The sequence below is a fragment of the Pithys albifrons genome, chromosome 2 (assembly GCF_047495875.1).
Source record: "Pithys albifrons albifrons isolate INPA30051 chromosome 2, PitAlb_v1, whole genome shotgun sequence".
NCBI lineage: Eukaryota > Metazoa > Chordata > Aves > Passeriformes > Thamnophilidae > Pithys > Pithys albifrons.
The window spans coordinates 68,834,283-68,855,900 of NC_092459.1; the positions used below are offsets into that span (position 1 = coordinate 68,834,283).

The 21,618-nt window shown below is 39.0% G+C and overlaps 1 protein-coding gene across 2 annotated transcripts in view; it reads right to left on the reverse strand.

The window, feature by feature from the left end:
* The window catches only part of AGPAT4 (1-acylglycerol-3-phosphate O-acyltransferase 4), a 78,442-nt gene that overhangs the window by 41,085 nt on the left and 15,739 nt on the right, over positions 1–21,618 (reverse strand). The gene's annotated exons all lie outside the window — the stretch shown is intronic.

A 21,618-nucleotide genomic window follows, 5' to 3' on the forward strand; every position in this document is an offset into this window, starting at 1 on the left:
TCACAAATGTACAATAAGTACAATAATTTGAGGATCTCAAGTAAGTAATCAGTTTTAAAGAGCTAGGCAACTGTTTCCCACCATGACATACTTCATTTTCTTTAATCAAGGCAACATCAAGAAAAAGAACTCAGAAAATTCTTATGGAATATATCATATAAGCATAGTAAGCTCTTCAATACAAATTAAAGCAAGGCAAGTGGGGAAGCTGGGACCACCATTTCAAAGACCAGACAGGGTGAATGGACGCATGATGAACAAGTACCTTGCATGGAAGACTGATGAAAGCATTTTAAAAAACTGCAAAAATAAGGAAAAAACAGACTGACAGATATTATTGTCTAGTCCATGTCTGCCTGTGTATGAATGACCTACAATAACTTACTACCTTTCAAGATTTTCAAACTAGAGGTATACTTTCTAAACATTTCTCACAGCATTAAGTCTAGAGGGAAATAAAAAACCAAGTCTGTATCTTCCCTGGACTACTCAAAAACCCTCTGTCTACTACAAACAGGGTTAAACCCCTCAGTGATACTTACTATACCTACTAATTGCAAAGCTGCCTAAAAGGTTTACAGAATACTTCTAAGTATTGACAACTCCACAGCCTCCTTGCACAGGCTATTCTAGTGTTTCACTATGCCTTCTAACCTGATCAGGCACTTATTTCTTGTCTCCGCTTGCTTCTTATCTAAAGGAGCTGAAAGTATTATGAGGAAAACATGAAGACAAGAATTCTGCTGTAAGTTTACACATGAAACTGAATCTCAGAGCTGGAACATTACTAAAAGTCAATGCCTGGAGGAAAAAAAATTAAACTTATTGTTATAAAAAAGCATAAACGTTTTTCCTGTGAGGGGGAAAAAGAGTAGTTCTTGGAGGAAAAAAATCCTGCAGCTGGAAAGTCAGGCAATGCTTTTCTCCCTTCCCCAAGATGAAGGGGAGGTCATTCAGGGAGCACAGCCTAACAAGGCATCAGCTCTTCAGCATCAAGCAGACTCCCTTCTACTCTTTGCTCTATGTGAGCATCACATGCATGTGTGCATGTGAGCACCAATGAGGTGTCAGAGAGTTATCTGGTTCACAGAGGTCCTGGTCATCAACCCATAGGAAAATGCTTAAGATATTTAAACAGAAGGGAAAACCAAAATCCAGCCCCCTCTTTCCTTAGTGCTGCCACCACCCATTCCCTGCCCATTTACTGGAGCTGATGACATCACAATGTCTTTGGACTTCTTTTCCTCTTACCTAAAGCTGTCTTGCAGCAAAAAGTAGGTGGCCAGTGACAGGAACAGGGCATGGGGAATTATGCACACAAATTTCAAAAGGAAAACAAAGAGAAACTCTTCTCTGTTGGCTGCAGGTCTGGTTTTGAAGATTTTTGCCCAAGTTCCCATGGAAGATCCTGTAAGCAATTCCCTTGGATAACACTTCAATTAATTACACGGCTGTGCTTTTAAGGGCAGAGGTTACTAACAGAGAGGAAGGCAGAAATGATGATTTTTAATTCCCCATCCATCACAGTAAGTTACTGGGTGTGCTTGCAAGGAAAAACATAAGCACAGTACAGCCTTTTTATATAGTCATGTTCTAAGTCCCATTAATTTCAGTACTTGCTTGCAGGAAATTGTTTTAATTTACTTTTCTTCAAGAATCACATATTCCAGCACAGGCAATGTGCTACTTTTGCCACAGATGACTGAGGACAGTATGTGTTGATCAAAGGAGCTAGTACCAAAAAACAGTGAAAGAAAACATGCCACTTGGCAAGTTCCTAAGACACCAACATTTGCTTTGTATGGGCGTGAAATCAGGCAGTCACATCTCGTCAGGATGTGGTTACTTGTTGAAAACACAAGACAACAAAGCTTTTTCTACTGTGTGCAGGAGTAGCACCACAAAAGGACTGCTTAGCAAAGAAAAAATGGTTACAGTTCATTCACTGCAAATCACTGTGCAGAAGGAACACGTCTTGTTTCAATACTTTCTTTCAAGCTGTTTCCTACACACACATACAAACCAAAAATCATTTTTTCTTCAGGCATCCTTGACCTACTTATAGGTTTTATTACTTTTTAAGCCTGTCTATCTTTAAGAAATATTGTCCCTACCTAGCCACTTGAGTAAACCATTCACTCTTACAAATGGTACATTAAGACCATTTGGTTTATTATAAAGACCTCAACGTTCACTTCTTCATGGGAATTAGTTATCAGCAGAAGGGACGTGACAGCCTGAAACAAAGTGCAAAAGCTACCATCTCCAGCTAGCATGTGATCCCCAAGACGTTTTTGGGAAGAAGTTACTGATGGTCTTACAGTACAAAGTTAATTGAGAAGAAACAACAGGTATCTGTCCTGAGCACATCTGCAGGTTTTCCATGTTGGTAGATCCACATGAGTAACTTCTGTTTCCTCTCAAGGAAAGCCTACTGTATAATATATTAAAATCAGTCAGAAGATAGCTGGAAAGGATGACTACGAAGTTATTGTTTCTGCCACCTCCACAATGCTTGTATGTTCCAACATACATTAGTGTTCCACAGATAATTCTGTCATTCTCTGTTCTATATGCCTACTCTGCCTAAATATGTATGTACCAACTCTCCTCCCCCTGAGAGATTAAATGGAGAAATTGATATATTAATCTTCAATCAACTGTTCTCAACCTGAAATTAATCTGAATATTGCAATTTGTCTTAAACTTGAAAAAGGATTTCTGCATGAAAATCCTTTACAGTTTTCCAGGTATGTCAACTGGTCCAATAAAAACAATACTTTTGACTTCAAATCATTTATATCACCCATTTTCCTTAACCCTGTCCCAACTGTGCTCAGTCATTCAGACATCATTGCGAACAGTAAAGACCAGATGTGCTACAGCCTCCTGTTAACCATGAGGACAGGCAGTGTCTGTCACAGTACTTCATGATGTCCAACAAATGGCACTTCACACAAGTAATCACTGCCCACACAAAACGCAGGTGGAGCTCCAGATGTCACTTCTAATTTAACAGCACTAAGCTACTCTTCTACCTTGCACAAACTTCATCTCTCTTAAGAAACAAGTGCTATTTGCACTCAACTATTTCTGAAGTAAATAATAAAGGATTTACACACATCACCTTCTTGAAGTTTAACATGGGTTTCTGGCATGCACATCAATAATATGTTCTGCTGAGGTGGCCTGTGAGGATGTACAAGGCACTCTGGAGAATTATGCTGTAAGTGGTTCTGTCATGACTGCTACACGAGGTCTGCACTATGAACCAGATTTTCTGAATAAGAAATGTACAAAAGAAGTATCATGAAAAGTTTTGCTCTGTCCTTAGTAGAAGGAAGCATCTTAGCGAGTGGTAGCTGGTGTCAGGTTTTTTATTAAATTATTCAGTATCTGATGTACACAAACCAGGAAGCCTAGTATATTCATCTGTACAAGTATGCACAGGTGGAAGAGATGAGTGCTGGGAGAAGAAACATGAAGAGTATGTGAGAAACAATTTAAAATAAGGTGTTAAGTGATCTCCAGTGTTCAGTAATGCAGCCTTTGATAGCCCTTATCAGCCATTGCTTTCTAAAGAGACAACCAAACAACTTTCATATTCTGGCACACAGACTCACCCTAGGACAAAGAAAACCACACCTGATCCATCACACATCTCTCTCTTGCCACACCTTCCTCAAGTATGACCTTGCATCAGGCCTTACCAGGGGAGTGTGCGAGGACCAACTCCTGTGTCACTCTGATGAGGTTGCTGAAGCAATGATAGCTTAAATGAACAGTACATATGATGTTACTCCAGTTCTCATTTTGATGGTTAGGGTGGCATATTGCTGTCTATATCCCAAAACAGAAGATTAAATGAGAGCAGGGTGACCTCCATTAAGCATAAGCAAGTGACATCTTAAATTGATAGACTCAAAAAAAATCAAATCCAATAATTATGAAGTTATTACAAATCTGCTCTTACAAAACACCAAACATATGAACTTGCCATCAAGTATTTGAATATCCACAGTTTCTTTTCAAGTATTTTGCTGATACCAGGAGGGCCAGGAAAAAAAGAGACTTCAAATCTAATATACCCAGGCAATACTAAGCCATTCACATGGCAGACTAAAAGAAATTGCTAGTAATAAACTTTGTGGATGATACAAAGTCAGAACACAGCTTAAGAATCAGATGACTTTGAGACGTAGGGTAACAGAATTGGAATTAATTTTGATAGGACAGATTATCTCATGATATCTTGCAGAACTAATAAAAATAGAGCCTCATAATTCGGAAATGACAGAGTAGAGAAATATCTGGGAACATTAGCTTCTCACTGAAAGTTTCTGTGCTGTTCGTATTATGCAGCTCTAAGAAGGGAAAAAAATGGCATTAGGATGTTTTTTCCTGGAGAGAAGGGAATGGCACATTGCAGCACTGGGAGAATCTCTGAGCCAGCACATCAGTACCAGACATCCACGCTCAGGAGGAAATGCTGAAACAAAGCAGAGGCAGATCAGGGGTATCAGGATGGCCCAAGAGCAGAAAAGTTTGGCTCACTCAAGCTATGAAGCAAATGCTGGAAGAGCATTGTGTTCTCCCAGTGAATATGGCTTATGGATGTGGAAATTTAACAGTACAGAAAGCGAACAATTGAAGCTTAACACTACCAGCACAGGAATGCCCATGTCTAAGGTGACTGAAAATACAGGTATCTGATACTCTGAAGCTTCTTCTATTTACTTTCACAGATTAAAAATATTTAACAGCTTTATAAGGTGAATAAGATTCATCTTAAAAAGAGTGTGTATATATATATATAAAATATATGTTGTATTATACCACTGCTAGAAACAGTGTGAATTTACTTCAGTGATACAGTACCTCCTTTCTAGTCTTATTTCCTGTATTTCTAAAAACAAGTGAGATTTTCCAGACTGTCGTACAGACCTCTCTTCTCTTCCACCACTGCTTGAGAAACACTCTGCAGACTGAGAAACACTTTGCTACCACAGACTGCAACAAGCATTCACTGGACAAGGAGGAAGACAGCACCTTGCAGCAATAAGCAAAGGCTTCTGTTTAGGTAGGGTAGCATCAGCCATAAACCTTTCCCAAAGGAGTTCTCAGTTGACAATCACCTTCCAGGTGGCCAGGATAAGAAAATTCGAGTATCCAAAAAAATAAACATGAACCAAGTTAATAGATGTCAGTCTTAAGTTGTATTTATTCAACCACAAATGACCTCTTTGATATAATGAGTCATTAGCATTTCCTTAATTATAGGGCTATCAACACTGTCTGTACTCAGGACTCACACTTTCATTTAGAACAACACTACAGGCACTTCTGTTACTGGGGTTCTTTTGCCATATGCATTGCTTATATGTACTAATTAGATAATCTAAACATTAGGGAAGTTATTTGACTCAAGTGAATCATGTTTAATTCATATATTTAGGAAGAAGACCTATTTTCACTTAATTTCTCTCCTTCTAGCGTGTAGTCGTTCAATAGCTTTAATTTCTATATATAGCAAGTTTATCCTCCTTAGTTGCAAATCAAAAATCAAGAATTTAGGCTTTAGAAAGAAAGCATTTGAGAACTAGACAGAAAATCCCATTATTTTTGCTGTTCTAAATCCACACCATCAAGATGTTTAACCTGCATTTTCAGCTACTGAAAGGAAGACATGCAAATTTATCTTACAGAAAAATGACTTGTGATAAAAAAAACTAGCAGTTGCCAGAGAAAGCAATTTCCAGCACAAATTGAAAGAAAAGTGAATTTAATTAGGAAACTAAAAAAAGGTAATTTAAATCCTCAGAAAACCTGCAATGTTTTTTAAATAAAGCCTCTATTTAGCAAGAGTTACATTTCACAGATGTGTAAACACATAAAAAAGAAGGAACTAGCCTCTGCAGAACAGCAGAACAACAAAGCTAGGGATAATGTCTTCTAAGGTTTCTGTACTTTTTCAGTAATACCTGCATTTGGTTTTGATTACAGGTAACTAAAGCAGTCATAAGAAATACCTACATATTATCAGAAATAATATGCTACAAACTATTTTTTTACTTAAGGCACGTAACTTCTGCTTAGTTTTCTTATGCACAAGATATTCTACTTGAATTTCAATAATGGAAACAAAGAGCTGACTGAGTACCTATATTATATCATCAGAGTTAATGGTGAATAACCATGGAACCTCTATCACAGAGAACATTGTTCAGAACAAAACCATTACTCATTTTTCACTTGCATTCTATGAATTCCCTGTCTCTGCCTATAATTTTACAGCATCTCATCACATGAGGTCTTGAGAGACAAGAACTATGTCCCAGTGCTTATTTTAGCTTCTTAATCCCTATCAGTGACTTTCACAAAATGTTCTTCAGAGGAACAATAAGGTCAGAAACTACAAATCAAGCAAATGGCTTTCATGAATTAAAAATAAAGTACTACAGATCAGATATACCTATCAAGTATCAAGCTGTGATTTTTCTACTGGGGTCAGTCTGTAACCCCTTAAGATAATGTTATCCAAATATATAAATATACACAAATTCGCACTTTTTCTTATTGAAGAATGTAATACACATCAGAAAGTGCACATTGTGTTAAGAAAGACATGCACTCAAAGTATACGACAATATTCCCACACCTAAGGACACCAGTGCCTCTCGATTCACATTTAGTTTGATTGTGCTTTAATTCCTATTTCCTCAAAGCTTTTAGAAAATGAACCCATTGGTGGAACACGGCAACCCGCTAAGAGAACCTGCAGCTTATGTGTTCCAGCAAGTGAGGGTACAAATGTACCACTCACTTGCCTAACCTCTCACTGCTACAACTGAAAGGGTATCCACAAAAAAAAGTTTTACTGGCTTACTGCCATGTAGTTCCAGTAGCTCAGTATAACACTGCAGAAATTCTGTGTAAAGAGGTAATTAGCTCTGTGCTTTTTCATGTCTGCTGCAACAGTGTTGTAGTCTTAGAACTATCGGTGTTGAATAATTTTCCTATGAAACAGAGATTTAGCTTACACAGCACACGGACACCTTGCATCATCAACTGGCTCCAAATTTATGCTCATTTATTCAGTTTCCAAAGACAACCTCTGGCACCTACAAAAGTCAGGCTGTGCTTCTCTGGTAACCCAATACATTTTCCCATTCAATACTTTGCAAATTATGAAGGGAAGCAGTCAGACACACCATTTCAAGTAGGTACAGGAGAAACAGTTATTGCTTCTTGTAAAAGGCATGATCTGACTTGTCCTAGCAGTAACAAAAAAAAGACCCATCACACAAACAAGGCATGCATGTGACAGGAGTAGACTAGAATTACAAAATCAGAGGCATACACACTGCTTATATTTCTGTCAACTGTATGACAAATATTTCTAGCACAACAGAATCACAAGGAAAAAACATCAGAAAACTTTCAAGATTTAACCATGGGGTACAATATTACATAAAGTATACCAGGTATGTCCTAGTTACAGCAGCTGGAACCAGCTTATCACTGTGTGGGTCTAACAAAATTGTGTATTCCATATCCTCTATGTCATTTATAACAAACTGTTAATAATGGCTCATTTGCAGCAGCTGCCCAGGGCACACCTGAACCTGACACCTCGGGCTACAAGTTGGGTGTTCAAGAACCCTGTGAGATAGGGGAGTGTTCCTGTCTTCACACCAATGACTTGGCCGTGATAACTCCCCTCCAGCGAGGCATTAGCACCTTCACATCCAGCCTGAGGGATCAAGTCTGCTAATGGGCCACCAAAGATTCCAGGAATATCCCATGACTCACAGAGTTAAATCACCCATTGTGAAACTCCTCACCCTGAGGGAAGTATTGGGCATTCCCACTGGAACCTGAGCATATATATTCTTCAGGTTTTGGGACTTCTGGTACCATTTGTTGGATCCAGAGGAGGACCAGAACATCAGTAGGACTGGGACCACCACTCTTGACAAGACTACGACCATCATGCTAACCAACAGGTTTTCCTTTCCTTTTACTTTGTATTCAGGAGAACAACGTAGCACTCAGCACAGGGGTTAATGAACACCATCCTGTTCATGCTCCAGGGTGCTGGGTTATACATCTGTTTTTTGTGGGTTAAAACCAATTCTTTTTTGCATCATTGTATTTATTATAATCTTTTTAGTAAGTTGTAACTCTGACTTGTAATCTCTCCTGAGTTGGGTTCATTTCTCCTGCTGGTTTACCTTTAAACCAGCACACAGCTACCAGAATTTTATTCCATGACAAACTCTTAAAAAATGTAGAGAAATCACAGAACAAAAAAGACAGCCTATCTCAAGAGTCAGTGAATTCATTGAACTTAACTACAAAATTCCTTTCTGAATTATCTTTACCATCTTTATTGCCTCAACTTTCTCAAAACAGGATCCATGTGACTCACTGACTTGGATGCAGCATTTATAAGCTTGAAAAACAATGGAGGCAAAATTATTCTGTTCCAACCTTCTAGGCCATACACACTACTTATTGAAATACTCTTGTTTTAACTCATGTAGGCTTACACTTGCTCTTTTCATAAGACCTACAGCTTTTTCAAAACAATTCTTCTTGGTCATCTGGACTTCTTTCAGGACTTCAACCACTCAAAATTAGGAGAAGCACAGTAACAGCTACATCAGACCCATCAAAGGCAAACTGCACAAATGTTCAGTTGCCCACTGGCACCATGCCAGAGATCTCTGAGGTTCTGTGCACGCCTTTTGGAAGTTCTCTAAAGTCCTGCCTAAAAAGTTGAAAAGTAGAAGGCCAGTGTAAATGAAGACTACTCAGCATTTGAATTTCTGATCATATTTGAAGACTTAGACAATAACCTCTGTTATCAATACTGCTGCTTCAATGTTTTAGCAACTGCTTGCACCACAGTAGAACCAAGAAGGGACAGAAAGAGCCTTGAGGTATTCCAGGTATGTCCTGTCTCATTAGGGGCTTGTCATTTGAAAATGGTGTAATTTTTAACAGTTCAAATCCTTCTCCAAGTGGAATTGCCATGTAACCCAACAGCAGTGAAAGAAAACGTCAGCTAGTTCAGCTGAAGGACAGAAATCACTTATGATCTAGGTTACTGTGAGCATCATTCCATACAATTTTTTTCTGACTGCCAAGGGTGTGACTGAGAAGCTTGTGAGAAAACACTTCAGCCAGATGGCATGTAAAAGCCCTTCCAACAGCCTGGCTCTGTGGGACAAAGCTCGCATGGAGGCTTCCACAAGGAAGAACTCAACACACAGTCCTCCAAATCTAGATGTTGCAGCACATCAGACTGCTCCGTGACACAGTACAAAACAGATCTCAAAGTTCAGCAAGGAACTTTGATTTATGAACTTTGTGCAAGAGGTACATACTCTTGAAAAGAAACAGAAGAGCTTCTTCTATGAGGGTCCAGCCATAAACCTGAAGTGGAACTCTCTGCACTTAGCTGAGAAAAAATATCTAAACAATCAAGAAAAAATAAATGTAAAACAAGATTGAAACATTATTTTAAAGTACACTTAATTTTTTTTTTCAAATCAGAGCTGGCCATTTATTTAAAAAGCCCACACAACCAGGAATGTGGACAGAAAGAAGTGTTTCATCTATCAACCCTATGTGGCAGGGATAGAGGGAGTCCCAGGCTTGCCACAGAGCCCACTGCTCTCCTTTTAGAAGCAGAGAACTAAGGCAGGGTATGCAGTGTACAGAAATAGTCTTCAGGCAAGCATACAAGGCAGTGTTCTTTTATAAAGCATTGGGCACAGACGGGCTGCTGAAAGCAGAGCTCACTGGTAACCACTCAAAGGCAGTTATGCACTACGCAGAGGTAGCGGGTGATTGGCAAGGAATAATATGCTAAAAGGAACAGTTCATAAGTATGTCATTTGGAATATTAAAGTACAAAGGAAGCTTCCACTTAAAAGTGGTAACAGCCACCTCTTCCCAACACTTACTAATTTGTCAACATAACTTCAAGATAAAACTCATAGTTTAGGAGAGAGGCTGATATACTACGCAGTTAAAAACCAAACTGAACTGAAGACTGATGATACACAGATTTTTTTTACCCCCTCTGTTTTTTACTTCCCTCATACATACACTGATGATTACTTAAGTTGGCCAGATCCTCAACTGGAATAAAAATAATCTTTGTCTCCAGTGTAGTCACTGTTACACCATGCTGAGTTACACAAAATAAGGATTAGATTCATCACACCCGTTACAAAGCTAAAGCTTTATCTGTGTTTTGATCTTCTTGGCAATCTATTTGCAATTCAGCCTCAAAGCTTGCTTAATCAGAGAATTAAAACCTGTATGTACATGTGCATATAGTGTAATAAGTGAAAAATACGTTCCTTTATTAAAACATTATGCCACTTATTTTGAAGGCTGATAGCACACAGCGATGGTTATAGTGCTTACTGGACCTCAGTTCCATGAACATGATCCATTTAATTTTCTTACAGAATTAAGACAACAAAACACTATTGATCAAAAGGTGATTCAGCCTTTTTGATGGAGAGTCATCAGTTTTGTCAGGTGAGACATAACAAACAAACTACAGGTAGTTTAATACAGCCAAGCAAGGATGTAACACAGACAAGCTGAAATTGCTTTGGGAACCAAGATCAGAATCAGATTTTATGCAAGATCCTAAGTGCTCTAGCCTTCAAGTTACACTGAAAGCCAGAATGGGCTTTCCTCATAGGGGCTATCATAGGAACTGAAGACTTGTGGTTAAACATACCTTAAAACATACATTAAGGAATGTCTGTACTATTTGAGCCAACAGCTGATCTGGGCACAAGCCTACAGGACCCTTCAGTTACTGCATGTGTGCTGGCACACCACCTCACTTCCCAGCTTCTCTCTGGCTCCTATTCCCATATTGCCTTCCCTCTCCCAATGCACACTGATCATTCAAGTTAGATTCTCTCTTTCTAAGTTAACACACACAAAAAGGTAAACCACAATTTTTCCTCAGATGAAGAAGAAATTTTAAGTCAGCATAGGTATTTTTGAAACAAGAGGTTTCAATTGATGCTGCCCTCTCTAGTATAGTCTTAAACTACAGTGGTAGAAGAACTCAGAAACAAGTTTTGTTCATTTTTTGAGCCACTGTTCCTTTTAAACTATCCCCATGCTGCAAATTAAAAGTAACCCTCCCTTCAGAAAAAAACAAAACAGCTGTACACTTCAAACATTTAATTTCACAGCTTTTTTCTGTCTTTTATCCTGACACAATCTGTCTACAAAACAGCTTCTTCTCTCCAAGTTACACAGTGCGTGGAACAAAGCCAGCCTCACAAGTACAATGAGTTTAACATAAATACAGAACTACAGTAGTCAGTGTTTTGAAATGCTCTTTTCAAACCCTTTGGGGAAATTAATTATTTAACAGCCACGTGTCAGGGAGATTTGTCTCACATCTGAAGGCTCCTCTTATCCTTCTTCCCCAAGGAATTTGGCAATACTCCCACATTTCAATAAACCAGCAGTTCACTTTATGGGACCAGTTAGTGCTTGTAACAATCAAACAGGCATTTATTTTCTCTTGGTCCTCTCTCCACCTGCACTGCCTCCAAAGATCAACACACAGCTCCTTGTTGTAGGTCTAAAGAGGCAGTAAACAGAGCAGCAAGAATGACGTTGCAAATGTAATACTAGAAATGAGTAAAAATGCCCTTCCAGACAGACAAGTTGGTCTCACAGGTTACTTCTACTAACATTTATTTTTCATATCTCAAGAAAAGACATCCAACAAAAGTACCCACCTGCAACAGGCACTGCTCACATATAAGAACAGATAACCTTCCTACTCCTTTTTTGGTCTTCCCTGCTTAAAAACGCAATCATGATTACAAGACTTTTCTACAGCAAGAAATAATGACGTGAGCTGGAAATAAAGGAGAGACTCCAGCACCCCAACACTTTCGCTTCTTATGAAGATCAAAGACAGCATTATTACTCCCACACCATTTGAGATGAAGTAATCAACAGCATTTTCAACCTTCTCCTATTGTTCACAGGAACCACCTTTGAAAAGCAGTCCTGAAGATTACTACAGCACCCCAACATACTACACAACACAAGGAATAACCTAGCATACCACTGCTCTTAAAAGAGGTCTAATTCCCATCCCCATCCTTCCAACACAAAAAAAGAACTTCCAAAGGACTTATTTGCAGGGCACATATGTCGAGCAACAGCACAGAACAGGGCTTTCTCATTAGCTTTAAGTCACTAAGTCCAACAATGTAATCCACACAGCTTGGGCTGCTTCTGAGACATTGTTTGCCCCTTTGCTCACCTGCACTTGCATAATGATCTATTTATCAACCATCATTTGCTTTCCACATGAAGAAATCCATCACTTCTTATCAGAATAAAATCAGTATCTCAAAGACTAATGGATCTGCCATTCTAGACTTCCCAATTCACACCTGACAACTGCATGCACCTACAAAAAGCTACAAGCTATCATCATAAAACAACAGAAATTTAAATCGTGCTTCAGGAAACCTTGAATTTTAGGCATGAATTAATGAAGAGCCTGTGAAGACACAAGGGAGAAGAACTCTTTAGTAAGCTTTAATCCAAGCAGAGGTTTTCTGAACTTTTAGTATTTAAAAAAAATACTGAAAATATAGTGTTATACAAAAAGGAAAATGGACTATGATCTCAATTTTAAACTGTAGTTAAATTAAAACCATTTGGAAACTGAAGAGGTATGTCAGCTATTTTGCCTGTGTATCCCCCCCTCTTCTTTATGAGCACAAAAGGCAACACATGTTCAAATAATACAGCTTTAGTTGGTATATTTTGGTGGGTAGGGCAAGTCATTCATTAAAATTCCACTTAGATCAGCTTGCATTCAATTTCTGAAAACATAACCCAATCCAAAAAATGAAAACACTTTTTTGAGTACTGCTAGGTTAATATCTTCCTATCTTTTGCCTTTGTACAAAGAGTAGCAAACCATCAAAGAGCAGTCACATAGGCCCTACAGACAGTTTTGAGTTTGTAGGACGAAAAAGATTCTTTAGTTCTCTATAATTAGACTGCCAATAAAGCATCCTCAGAAAACTGCAGAGTGTTAGCACACTGCACATCTTTAGATGAGACACTATATGAGCACAGGGAAATATCTGGAAAATGTTAGAGAATGGTATGAAACTGCTTTCAGGTAAAAAAAAAAATCCAGTAAGATAGGAAGGAAGCTCCTTTACAGCACCAAGGCTGTATTAATGAGAGCCCCAGCCAAAAGCCTCACAGCTGCAGACTTCCCACACTTTTCCAACAAGGGTAAGCTTCTTCAGAAGTGGAATCAAGAAATTAAATCTGTACAATCATGATCTATATTTCCTTACGGAATACAGGCAGAAGATACATTCATTCATTAAAATCTTTCTTTAGCAGTACTTATTGATTCCTGGATTTTTTTAATAGAGCCACATAAATACCAATGAACAGTTAGATATTTATTTACAATGAAAAACCTCTCAAAGAAGCCCACTTGTCTTTAACTTTCAAAGAGAACACCATGCTCAGAGATACAACATACTGGAGATTCAATTTAGAAACACAGCTAAGTGAAGTGAGGAATAATGAGACTGAAATCTACTTCCCACTTCTTTAGTACCATGAGAGAAAGCAAATGTTACTTATTGACACTGCAATGCAATTTGCTTGAGTACAGAAAAAAAGCCCACGGATGTAAAAGTGTGATAATTGAAGTGCAAAACAATCTATACACAAACAACTGCACTGTAATCTCTTTGTGGTTCCTTATTTTGTTTCAAATGTTATTTTGGCAAGTGGGTCTGGAAAAGGGGTAACTGCCTTCCCCAAACTAAGCACATGAAAGAATTGTTTGAATAAATTTTCATTTGGATTCTTAGTCACAGTTAAAGGATTTCTACTTCTGAAACATGGAGATGGAAGAAACATGTTTAAGCATAAGACTTCTCCAAGAAGGATGTAAAGGAAATTCAGAAACATACATTTAGATTGCTCAACAAGACCCCGTTACCTTGCAACAGTCTGAGAAGTGAGAAAACAATACAATCCTTAAATAAGAAGCCTTAATATGAAGGTTGCAAACAAGTCACAGGAAATAACTACCTGGCCACAGAGGAGTACAAAGCGTGTGGACACAGCAAGTCTTTCATCTCAAGTGTCACACTGAAAAACCTCAAGTATCTGCTGAAAGGACATATTGGTTCTTACTGGTTTGGAAATCCTGCTGCAAAAAAATTAGTCAGACACCAGATACTTCCACTGGACCAGCTGGTGAAATTTTTGTTACAGGATGAGCCTGAAAACCTGCTCCACAAAAACTTGCTGCTACATGACTCCCATAATTTTGAAAGAGGAAGAATCACCTAGGTGTGCACTGTCAGTGGTACACATTGCTCCAAAGGGAGCAGGATGGGTAGAAGATGTAGCCAATCAACAGCAAGTGAGACACACTGCACCTCATTTAGATGCTACACCAGTAGATCTGACTGACCAAACAGAGAATTCAGAGCTCCCCCAGTAGTTCCTCCTGTGGTAGTAGTGTTCTTCCCTAGGCAGGGCTGGATTACTGCTAGTTTGTATTTGCTTGTAACTGTTGATGGTGATCAGTGGGCTATTTTCTGCATCTTTGCATCAAGTTTAAGAGACTACAGTTCAGATTCAGAATCACTTTAACAACTAAAATCAGGCCCATAGTTAAAATGGGGTTTCTACAAATATGAAATGTTTCTTAAGAAGAGTTTGATCCTCTGACTGCAATATTCATCCTTAAAGTATAAACAATAGAACACCAAAATGTCTTCACATTCTGTGCTATGACCTGAACTATTAGATACCATGTTACCGAACTATGTTGCGTCAGACAGAAGTATTTTCATACAAACACTCCACATCTACCTCAGTTCAGGAATCTAGGAAGTTTGCTGGCCAGATCTAATACTTAACAAAAGGTGCTATAAACTTAGTGAAGTGTGATGACAGACACCAAACAGAACGCAGTTCAGCTTCTATTGCTTCCCTGCCATCCTTCTTTCCAGTGTGTAGGCTATCACCATCACCCTTCTTCAGAACAGGAATCTGAGGCAATAAAAATAAAAAATAATAAAAAAGGGAAAATGAAGACAAGTGATCTCTACAAAGGCTCCAGCAACAACAACATAGTATCGTGACAGTGAAGATGCTCTTTTTGTTGAAGATCAGACTACCTGCCTCCCTAGCTCTTCACTGGTCTTGCATAGAAAGCATCGGTATCAAAAGTTTTTTCACATTCATTTTGACAGAAAGTAGTTCCTTTCTCTCAAACTAAGAGTTGAGCATAACAGACCATGTCCCTTTTAGGTTGAATTAGGAAACCTGCTAAAGGTCATGCACAGATGTCATTCAAATAGGATAACACGCTTGCATCAGCCTGCAGTCTTGGTTGATCCATTTGAGATGACTGTCAATATTTGAACCACTAAGAAAACTGAAGGAAGAACACCTGCAAGTGGCATAAAATGAGAGGGACTGAAATGTTATCAGTTGATACAGCAAGTTAATGATAGTAGGGAAAATGTGGAGGCATGTTAGGTACTGCAGAGGACTTATTCATAGCAAATAATGTAATTCTACTCCACAAGCACAATCTAGAAAAAAGGGAGTTCAAGCTGGGATGAGTGCAGGAAATGCTTGCATGCATACATAATCTTACTCTACCAGTAACACAATGGAGAACCTGGTGCGGTTATCGGCTCCTTCTGCCTTTACAAATTAAAGAAGAGAAAGTCAAGGTTTGATCTCAGTGGAGAATTGTACAGATAACCAGCAGCACTGTCACAAGTACATAACAGGTATAAAAGGGTATTAGAAAGCAGGCTGGAGGAAGGCATTGATGAATTACAGTAGATGACACTTTAAAGTAGATGATTTCTACTGGAGATTACTTTTTCTAGAATTTATCTAGATTAAACCTAACATGGGCATTTCCTTTGTACACTCTATTTCTAGAGTCATTGCCATGGTTTGGCTTGAGAGAAAACAAGAAGGCTAAGGTAAGGTCTAGCTTTCACAGGTTCAAATCAACATTTTCTCCTTGCATGACTATGAAATCTGACCTCCAATTTCCCCCAAGTAGCTGTGAATTTTTCATAATCTTTACCAGTGGCTTTGTATGGATACGGTGTGTGGAACAAGGATAACAAAGGCTTATATGGACAAGTAGCTCAAGAAAAATATATTTTGCAGAGATTACTCAAAATAATGATGCAAACAGGCTAAGAAAGCAGTCCTAAGTGTCCTATGAAAGCTCCTTGCTATATGTACATTGACAAGTGTAACTCAGTTTGCTTTATAATAAATAAGACACTATAGGATTGTATTAAGGGGACTGGTATACTTTGACAACAGCAGACTGCTTCTTCTGCAGTATAAGGTGATAATAGAGGGAAGTGGTGGAAGAAGAAAGCCCAACCTCTCTGGGGCTCTCGTTTCCTGTTTCTTCCTACCTACTCAACTGCACCAGAAGTGACAATTCTCCTCCCTGCCCCAGCACTGCCTTCATATGAACAAGTAAAATGGGCCAAGGGCTCCTCGAAACTCCAAGTGGACAGCAGGTTACATGCAGGGAAACAAATTCTTGAAGATGAACATGGCCCTGATACTACCACAGAGCCTTTTTCAGAAGTCCAGTCCTCACATTGCAAAGCCTATAGTTGCACTTGGAAGGAATTAGCTTTCCTCTATTATAACAGCCAGCCATTATGATGGAACTTGAAGCAGTTCTCAGTTTCCTCCGGTTTTGTTTCTAGGAAGCTCAGTCATAAAAAGAATCAGTTTCCATTTTGTTTTTGCTGCAGTCAATGAATAGGAAGCAAGGGGCCTCTTTCCACACAAAGATGGGTCTTCCCCGCAGCAGGATTTATAAACTGCAACCTACAAAGTGTAACTTTACCCAGAGGTGTAATAATACCCCTTTCATAGCACAAGAATAGGTATTAGTACTACTATAATTTATTTATGAAGGCAGATTACAAACTAAGTCAATTGCTTTTAAAGCCCTTATGCATCAGTCCACATGACTGTGTCACTGTTGCCAGGTATTTTGTTTATGTAAAGTTCACCTGGTTTGGAGAAGTCAGCAGGAGGCCAGTTTGCCACTCACCCTGGGAGCACGAGGGGATGTCAGTACAAGGAGAAGCTCGTTTTTCCCCAATACAGTAGCATCAAGAGGACAAGTTAACAACCACTGTTCCACTCAGGCAAATACCTTCCACCCAGCACTTCTGAAGAAGCCATTTATCCCATATGGGTATGTACCATTCTCGCGGTCTTGGCAGGTGACAGAATTATGTCCCAAACAGCCCGCTGGAGCCCAGCACCCTCTGCTCGACCTGGGGTTGCACTGCACCAGCCAACCAAGAACAAACTAATTTAACAATGACAAACTACTTTCCCACTGCCCAATAAGCTACACAGTCACGTGCACATATAGCACAAATCCCAAGACAACCTGTTCCCTCTATGTGTTTGGTCAACTTCATAAGCTAGTGTAGAATAGCTGTGTGCATCCTTTGTGATGGTTTGCTATCACATCGAGGGGATAAGGAAGATGTATTCCCACCTCTTCCAATTCAGACACAAACAGCATCCATGAGAACTGTGATGTATTCCACACTAAATGCTTCCTTCCTTGGCATACATCTTGATTCTTAGTCTTTAAAAAAGAACAATTGAGGACAAGATGTCCCTAAATTATTTAAAAATAAAATCCAAGATTGATTACTTGCACAACCTTTGTTCTTATGTCATCTTCCAAGCACATTAACATTTAAAATTTTTATTGCTGTCACCTTGTTGAGGCTTGCAGGGTTCAATTTCCTTATTAGGGTGCACTCAGTTGAGTTCAGTATTAGGGACAGTTGATCAGGACTGTCATTTTACAAAAGGGGATTGGATTAACAGGCAGTTGAACCAATCTATGAATATATATTTGGAGCCAGAAAATATTTTCTGAAAGCTAGAAGCCCAAAGACTTTAGTGTTTTGGTGTTGTGTTGCAGGGGGCAGAGAGGGGTGTTGTTGTAGGGTTCCTGGGGGGTTGGGTTGCTGTATGTTTGTTTTGGCATTTCTTTGTTTTGTTTCTTTAAATTTAAAACACAACAGAGGGTGCCTAACTCTTCCTAGTCTTTTGGCTCATTTCAAGACCAACACAGACCAAAGTCTGTTCAAGTTGAATGTCCTCTCTGTAACTAATGCTCTTCAGTAAAGGTCAAGACACACAGAGGACTAGCAATAGAACTAACGTTACTTTGTAGGTATTTGTCAAATGGGATGAGGATCAAACAGGAATGGTTTATTTTTACAGTAAAACATGAAGATATAAAAGCAACACAAACTGTAAAATGGGAAATGGATTACACATCCTTTGGGGAGCAGGACACTTGAACCGAACAAGGCCTCCAACCTGCAATTAAAGGACATTTATCCACTTCAACTTTTGTAAAAGCTGGCAGTTTATCAGAACCAGTACTTTCACATGTGCAACACTCTCATTAGAAAGGTCTTCCCGATGCTAACACATAATGGAGCAGGTCAATAGTGAAGCTAAACTCACCCTGTCTGACTCATAATTGGTTTCAAGAAAGGCAACAACTTCTCAACACCAATTACTGAAGGTAACTTGGTATGTGCCATTACACTTGGTCCATTCCACTAAAAGCAAGTTGTTGCTCTAGTTAATTTTTTTCACTATACATTCAAACTGGAAACCAGGTTTCCACCTCCTCTTTCACTTGCACTGATGAAAAGTGTGTGTCTTAGTCTTCTGCATTGTCCATAGTTACAAATGAGAAGCTGTAGTGCTGTTACCAAACTCACAGTAGAGAAGCATCAAGTCACACAGCTACACATGCTCAACTAACATACCCCAGTTGCTCCATATAGCCATTTTATGGTAAGAAGCTGGTGAAAGGACTGGAGAACAAGTCTTATGAGGAGCAGCTGAGGAAGAAAAGAAGGCTCAGGGGAGACCTAAGCACTCACTACAGCTACATGAAAGGAAGTTGTAGCGATGTGGGGGTCGGTCCCTTTGGCCGACTAAGAAGTGACACAAGAAATGGACTCCAAGTACACCTGGAAAGGTTTATACTGGATATTAAGGAAAATTTCTTCATGAAAAGGGTTGTCAAGCACTGGAACAGGCTGCCCAGGATTTGACTCAATATCCCTCAGGCATTTAAAATATGTGTAGATATGGCTCTTAGGTACACAGTTCAGTGGTGGACTTGGCAGTGCTGGACTGATGGTTGGACTCAATCATAAGGGTCTTTTGCAACCTTAATGATTCTAAGATTCTGTGAATATTTTAACTCAAGCTAGTCTGGCTTGATTCATGTGAACAGAGAAGCACCCCCAACTCAAGTCATTAATCACAATAGCACTTTAGCTTCCCATATGCAGTATGACAGCAGACATTGCACAAGAAGTGAGAATACTACGTTCTTATATTAGAAAGGATAGTAGAAAGAAAAGGAGGATAAGAAAACACCACAACTTAAAATACAAAAAAGCCCAACTCCCCCAGAGAGCACAGTGTCAAAGATTAAATGTTCTCCTCCAATTTTATGGAACCCCTTATCTCTACCTTTGACATCAAATGGAAACCAACTGAACTTGCAGGATCTAAAGATGGCTGCTGCTTTCATTTCATTCTTAAATTAACCCATGCCTGCTTTATTTCACTCTTCAGTGACTTGGTCACTCAGGCTGTATCAGCCTCTCAAAGCAACATGACACTTGTCACCACTGCAAAGCACGTGCCTCTTTATAATCTCCAATGTTGAGCTTCATTGTCTCCAACTGTAGGCTGTTTCCATGACTTTAATCAGACCCTTGCAAACCTGACTAATTTATTAGTCACCACATCAATGGCCCCAAAAGGCATTATCATACACACATACAACTACAAAAAGCACACCCATTTTGATTAATCGGTCTTTAGTTCTTTGAAATATTTTTTTCAATTCACTATCCTTTTTCTGCTTTTCAAATATCACTCAGGTAAGTGTGATAAGCAACTCATATCAAATGATAGTTTTCTCTGTTGCAGAGAAATAGATTACTTTAACCTAGACATAATTTATTCTGGGCATGACTGGGCAAAAAATTCACAACACAATTTACTCTAGTGGTGTCAGCACTGAAGACTAAATCAGCAACCCTGAGTACAAAGCCATCTGCCCCTCCAAGGACAAGTACAAAGTACTACTCCCTTTTACACACTCCATCCCCTAGATGAGACCAGAGTGAGCTAAGCTGAAGGATTCAGCCTGAAGACTCTAGCATAGCTGATATCTCTGCACTAAGTAGCCAAAAGAAAAAATGGGGCAGAAAGCATTGCATGAAAAATAACAATATGCACCTGTATATAGCTGTGGACTATCTTCTATATTCCAAAGCTTCAAACATGTATTATGCTGTCAGGCAAAAGGTAGAAACTTGGCCATGTTCAACATCACCGTTTGTACATACGAATGCAAAGTATTTGCATACTTCAGGGAAAAACATAGAGAGCAAAAATTATTTTTTTCAGAAGAAACATTCTCACTACATTACAGAAATAATAAAACAGCATCCCAAATTTATTTGGGCCTATACACGCCGATGCAGCTTTGAAACTTAAGTCAAAGGTATGTTTAAAAAAATATTTTGATAACATGCTGATCAGAGACACCGATGAAAGATAAATAACCCCTAGTGGTCCTCAAATTGAGGCACATGACAGACTTCTATCTCAAGTAGTTTATTATGAATACTAACAATGTTTCCCCTTTTCAGCTTCCTAGTGGCAGAACAGGTGACCTTAAAGAAACCATTTTGCTGTATTTCTTAAACACTTTGTTGGAAGGCAGTTTTCCCCAGTACAAACCCATCCATAACTCACTCAGCATTGACAGTCACATCATCACTTGAATATCATCTTTAGGGAGTATCAAAAGGCATGTATTTTGCAATGCTTTCCTTTTTAGAAAGTACTTCTGAGTTTCAGAAAGGCCCAGGGAAATCTCTTTGGCTGGTAGACACATTAACAGCATGCTCCCAGATACTGATCACAGATTCATAAGCATTTTTAACAGTTTCTGTGAAGAGTTTTCTCTGCTGTAAGTTGAGAGCAATTATGTGAAAGTCAGGAAGCAGCAGTGCAATAAAACTGCACTGAAACTCCAGTTACAGCTCTTTAAAAATAAATATATAAGCAGATTGATTATATGAAGAAAACTACACATGCTCCGGCAATTCACTGCTGTCAGGTGGAGATTCTACCAAACTCCTACTAACAGAGAAGAAATTAATGGGTACAGCTCTCATTCATTGCATTAGAACTAACCATTCAGTCAACTGCCACTGAACTGTCACATCTCTCAACAGTTTCAAAGGTCTGGTCTTTCTACAACTAATACCCTGAGCTTGTGCTCCCAGCTCCCCCAGAAAATCAAAATAATTGCAACCCCTACTTCTTTCAAATGTTTACAGGCTACCTGCTGTATTCTACATCATAATTACATAGATATACTAAATACAGACAGATGCAGCTAAAGGTTTG